The sequence below is a fragment of the Augochlora pura genome, chromosome 2, assembly GCF_028453695.1.
Source record: "Augochlora pura isolate Apur16 chromosome 2, APUR_v2.2.1, whole genome shotgun sequence".
Taxonomy (NCBI): domain Eukaryota; kingdom Metazoa; phylum Arthropoda; class Insecta; order Hymenoptera; family Halictidae; genus Augochlora; species Augochlora pura.
The window spans coordinates 13,064,834-13,070,917 of record NC_135773.1 but is presented as its reverse complement, the minus strand read 5'-3'; the positions used below and the strand labels follow the sequence as shown (position 1 = coordinate 13,070,917).

General features: G+C 39.3%; 1 protein-coding gene across 1 annotated transcript in view; it reads left to right on the top strand.

The window, feature by feature from the left end:
* The first annotated feature begins 3,688 nt into the window (after positions 1–3,688).
* LOC144478331 (uncharacterized) overlaps positions 3,689–6,084 on the top strand; it is a 48,165-nt gene continuing 45,769 nt past the window's right edge. The window contains exon 1 of the mRNA XM_078196123.1: positions 3,689–4,196. The gene's annotated coding sequence lies outside the window, so the exon portion shown is untranslated. The remainder of the gene's footprint in view (positions 4,197–6,084) is intronic.

Here is a 6,084-nt window from a genome sequence, read left to right as displayed (position 1 = left end):
CAACTGAACATCCACCATATTTCATTCCCTAAGTGACTAGCCCGTGACAGTAACACGTGCATGTTGCTCAATAACCTTTCTTAAAAGTTTAATCATGTTTGAATCAAATGTTCTGTACACAACTTTATTTAGTATTCATTAAATTGACATATTACAAACATTTAATAATAGAGAAAGACGATAGACAATTTAAACTCAGATTATTAAATTTCGCGGATTACTGAAAGGATTAAAATTTTATAAGAAAAATTCTTTGAAAATTGTGCCAATTCAAGGCCATGAACGTAGTAAATATGGTTCTTGTAAGAATTATTTCAACATTTATTTTCCGTTTCGCCGGGAAATTTTTAATGACGGTTGCAAGAGATCCGTAGATAAAATATTTCCGCTCAGTTCTTTTGATAAAATTTTATTTATTCCCCCTGAGATCAGTATCGATCGTGAGGAAGTACATAATGGTGTATAATTGCAAAATAGGAAGGCATTTCGTTCTAAAACTTACAGATCGTGGGTGGTGGAACAACTTCCGGCGAACTTAACCTTGCCGGTATCGTGTCGCCCATGAAACGCGATCATGTACCCGCAAAAATGATCGTGCAACGCTTTTCACGATGCGATCTATTTTTGCCGTCCCCACTTAATCTTTCATCGATGCGATATCCCATTATCGGTGTAACGTACTGCTTAGGGATGGGTGATGTTTCTTAACCACTTCGGTACGGCGCGCATCGGCCACGAAATTGTGCCCACAGCCGGCACTCACCATTCGCATGCTACTTCGTGCATCGACAGTGAATCCGTTTTGCTCTTTTACAGATCTTTGACGAGAAAAGCTTATTTATGTGTATTTCTGGACGTAAACACTGCAATTGTAGAGATAAGGCAAAAGTTCTTGGCAGTCGACTATAGTCGACTATAGTCGATGCTCGGCCGTGTGCTTTCATATCACGGCCGTCGACTATAGTCGACACTCGGCTGTGCGTGTTCATCTGTGGCCGTCGACTATAGTCGACGCTCGTACCGAAGTGGTTAAACAATCTAATAACAGTAACATTTCTCTTTAATCGCTTACAAAACAGTTTGTTCTAGTCGCTTAAAAAAGAATACACCGGTGTGACAATCGACTAATCGCAAGTACGATATAATAGTGCTATATCGATCGATTTATTAACCTTCTGCAAATATCCGGCGAACGTAACGACACCTCGGATTCGCGCCAAAAACTTATAAACAGGCGCGAGACGTTCAGATGTTGCCAGCAAATGTTCCGCTTCGAAAATAAGCAACACTGCGTCGGCGTTTAATGATAGTCACAAGAATGCTAGTATCTTTGCAGATTTCGTACTCAATAGATATATTTCGAAGTTCTTGATTAAGTGGCCATAGTTGTGTCGTACGCTGTCTAATCATGCTGATTAAAACATTGAAGCGAGGGAGGCTACCGAACATTCCAAGAAAGAAACGTTTCGAACAGTCGCTAAGGTAATCTTATTTTCCTTCATGGTTTGTTAACTGTAAACTATGAGTTACAAATATTACAAAATAATTGTTGTTCAGCTTTTTAAGAGTATCGTGTGAACGTTTTGCGTTTGTGAATATTTTCATTGTTCCCTCAAACGCGGGATAGAAAAATTGGCGAACGCCATCTGTTGAAAGGAAATCATACAAATCTACATGTAGGACCGCGGGCCGTTAAAATTCAAGGCAAGCCTCAGCGGCGGAACAATGACGCGAACCATGGTGATTGAGAGAACGCTAGGCAGGTTTCCGTTACTATCTCTCTCTTTCCCACGGCCATACTTCCGTCGGTAAAATCTGTCTCTCTCTTTCCCCTTTCAACTCGTCTCGCTCCGACCTACCCAGCGCCGAGTGACGGAACCGATTCGATGCTTCACGTTCAAGAACAATTGTTCCTGCACATGTTCCTGCCTCGCGGGTTATCAAATGCGTGTGCAAAGCTGTTCGAAGGTATGTGAACATTTGGAATTTTGAGTATTCCTTCGTCTAAGTTTTCCTACGAAAATCTATTAACAGGAAGGCAGTAGTATTACATTTATTTATTTAATGCAGATGAGTAAATATTACGTGTTTCCGAATTTTTTATTTACTGGTTTTGAGACTGAGTACCACCAACCTGGAATCAGGGTTAGATGTCTAATTTCTACATTTGTAAATAATTTTGTATAAATAGACAAAGATCAGTACCTATATTTGTATCAGTTTTATCTATGTAGACACAAGTAAGTGTATTCATTTGTACTACAGGAGTCCTCGAACTTCGTGCGAAATCAAAATAAATATTTTCGAACTATTTCTAAGAAGCCTCAACACAAATCGAAGGATATGACTTCTAATTGGTAAACTTTGCGTAATATGCAAGTAAGAATGAATCTGCATACGTAAATTTTTATCTCATCGGTAAGCAAAATTCTTTACTCACGTCTCATATTGCACCATGTATATTTTCCGTAGTTTTATTTGTTCAACTTCGAACGATACTTGACTGCCTGTGGCAAGATTATCTTCTGGAAAAGGAAAATCTTTCTGTAACTTTTTTATAATTCTTCCGAATTCTTTAGTACAATGGTTCTATTGTAATATTTTCCTTGAATGATAACAAGTTCGAGAATTGGAAACGAGAAATTGTATTAGTTGCCTTGTCGCAGATTTATTCACTACAATATTTCTCTTTGAAGAATGAAAGAGTTGTTACACGTTGTTCTTTCGACTCGAGAGCAAGAACAAACTGACCAGTGTGAAGTGACCAATCGAGGAACGGTCACGTGATTCAATGAGCTGCCCTCTGTGTCATCTTTTTAAATTATCTAATGATTTTAGTATCCGCAAGCACGTTGTTAAATAAGGATCTCTCTCGCGGCGCGTGAATAAATTTCGTGATTAAAAGGTGACGTGGTGAGGATAGCTTGGGGTTGACATATGACAGGTACGTTTGACGTTCACATTGAAGGTTAAAAAACATTCATCACGCGATTATATAGAGAAATTTGTTTATTCAAGATATTTTGCATCAAAGATAAATTACGCCATTGTGTATTCATCGTTTGATGAGAGTCGAATGTTCTTTTTTAAGCTGACATAATGAGACACGTTCCAACGCCCCAAATGAAAATTGTGATTCTTATAACTAGTCTGCGGCTTTTTATGCGAAATAAAAATTGTCTGTAGAAATTGCAAAAAATAGGAACTGTACAGCAAGTTTACTCTTTCTTTAATCATTTAAACAGATTAAACGTAATGCATTGATATCTTTTCCTTACTCTTTTTTTTTAAATTGAATCCATTCAATTTTGCTATAAACGTATAAAGTCCGTAGTCTATTTATAAGATAATTAAGAAGTTATAGTTCATACATTTACGTAAACAAAAGTCAGCATAAGTACATTTGCATCTTTGCTTTCGAAAGGGAGTCTAAAACATTTTCAAAAATTACATATGTGATTCGCAAGGTTTAAGCGAACTTCCCGCCATTGTTTGTGTCGTATCGAAGGGTAACAATCCCGCGAGTCCACCTGGTGGTCGCGAGAGTGTTACTCCCATCGCTAGTGAGCGACTGCAACTATTTATAATGGGCAGACGGTTGGCTCGAGTCTCGCGCGTTCTGTCTCGTTCCTTCCCTTGCCTTCCCCATTCGTTTCTCTTCGTTACTCTCTTTCGGGGTACAGTGGTCGTCCTTAAGCTCGGTTAATAGTGTCGCCAAGCATTCGTCCGAGCGTCAGAGACTGTCCCTCCTCTGTTACCTGAGAGAGTGAACCGAAATAGAGTCAGGCCGCGAGGAGAACGGGAGAAAAGAGTCGGCGAGTTGACGTGACGCGCCGCGGCGTGCATGCGTGTGCCCCATCCGCGAACAATAAACAATAACACAGGCCGTCGCGTGTCACGAGGCAGGCGTTCAGAAAACCGTGTCCGAAACCTGTTGCCATTGCCGGTCGTCGAAAAAGATCCCGCTGGATGTCGCGCGAGTATGTGTGCCCGGACGAAAGTAGTGTATCGTTGTTGAAATGTTCGTTCCGAAGCGACGATTCGCGGGAACACGGGCCCGTGTGTCATGGCGGTGATCGCCGCTCGGAACGGCCACGTTCGAGCACGCATAGCTGTGACATGGAGAGAAACAGAGGAAGAACGAGGAGCAGCTGACTACGAGACGGTCCGGACGATAGGCAACAACGATCGATGAGGTGAGTCTTCGTTCTGTGATCTCGAAAACGATCTGGTCACGACTGACAGATTGCAAACGCGGATCGCTGCTGTCACGCGATCTTGCCGTCGCGACGATCCACGAATGTTTGAGCATTCGTTTCGCGGAGATCGCGAACGAGCCTCCCACTGAGCTTCACGGAAATTGACGATTTCTGTCGAGCCGTGACCGAATGCATTCGTGACACGTTCGTGTCGCGTCGCGATCTGCGGTAAACGGTCGGGTTTTACCGGTCATTTGCGAAATGGCGGGAACGGCTGGCAACGTTGCGGACGGTTAAAACGGAAACAGTATTCCGACTTTTTGTGAGATTGCTGATGATTATTTCAGTTTTTTATCAGCTACATTGGAATTCGTTGCGTGTACTTGTTAAAAAGAGATTTTGATGTATTATATGTTCCAATGAGTGCGATATAAAAGAATTTTTGCTATTAAAATTTTTAGCTTGAACAGAATTAAAATCTTCATATAATATTATTACAAAAATCTAGCGTACAATAATTTGATGTTTCAGTTTCTAGAATATATGTTACACAAGAACATTTGCCAAGTGGTGACGGTTTGCTTTTTTGATCCTGATGATGAGGTATCAAGGTACAAAAAACGCATGACAGTCACAGACGTCCGCGTTGAAATAATCGTTAGTCAGCCTATAAAAAGCGGGAATCCTGTATTCGGATTTCAAATGGTCTATTGAATAAGAGTGCTACGGTTTTGTTGGAGCTCGATGACAAGTGTATCGGATGCACAGGTTGACCTAGAAGTCACTAGACCATTTGAGATTCGATTACAGGATTCTCGCTTTTTGGCATGTTAACGATTATTTCATTGCGAACGATTGTAAGGGTTGCCGAGTGTTTTTGAAACTCGATTGGAAAGTAGGAAGCGTGTTTCTCGTAATTGGTTGCATCAGCTTTTGTTATTTCGCATTATTTTACTTAGTAATACTGTCACATATATTTTACATTGGGTTTTCAAGGCCGTATGTAAAATATAAATGCATGTTTCCTTAATGTAAATTATATTTTTGTTAGAGTCATTAATAATTGGGTTTTTAGTACAGTTCTCTTATAGGCACATTAATAATTACTCCTTTAGCATATAATACTATTATTACTTTTATTACTTTTATTATTACTATATAAGAAGTTGAAATAGTCATTTCATCAAAGTAGTATGGAATTAGATTGTGTTTGATATTTACGCTCAAATGAGATATATCTGTCGTTTATAAATTAAGTTCAATTGATTGAAAGTTGTTGATTCAGAATGCTTTTAGCTGATTGTATTCCGAATCATTATCACGATGACCAACTGGCAAATGTCAAATAACCGCAGTATATTTTCAATACATCAATTACTTTACATTTATTATTAATATTATATGGCTTGTATATATTGTTACGCGGATAATTTTCAACTTGAGCTTCCCTTTTAAACAAAATTGAAATAGTTTGAAGGCTGCGCCAATGAAGGCATGTCAACAGTTTTTCCTTTTTAACCTCCTCGACCTTGAAATAACCTTGAATAACGTTGTTCAGCATGTGTTACCTTTAATGGCGAAATATTATTTATTTCTATTTTACATATTTGAATTGCATAAATATCCGAAGCCTATTAATAACAGTAAATCTAGCTCAGTCGTTCTTATCGATGTTATCGTATCGACCGTATCAAACGATAAAAAAAGCATTGTGTTATTTAAAAACGAAGGGAAAGGTCGGCTTCGATTCATCGTAACAGTCCTTGACTCCATCCTTACGTTCACTTCACGGTTCGAGGTTAAACTAACAGAAAGCAGAACTCCTAGGATTTCATATTGTCATTAGGTAGACACCTAAAACGTGCGTTAAATAATTAAAGGCGAC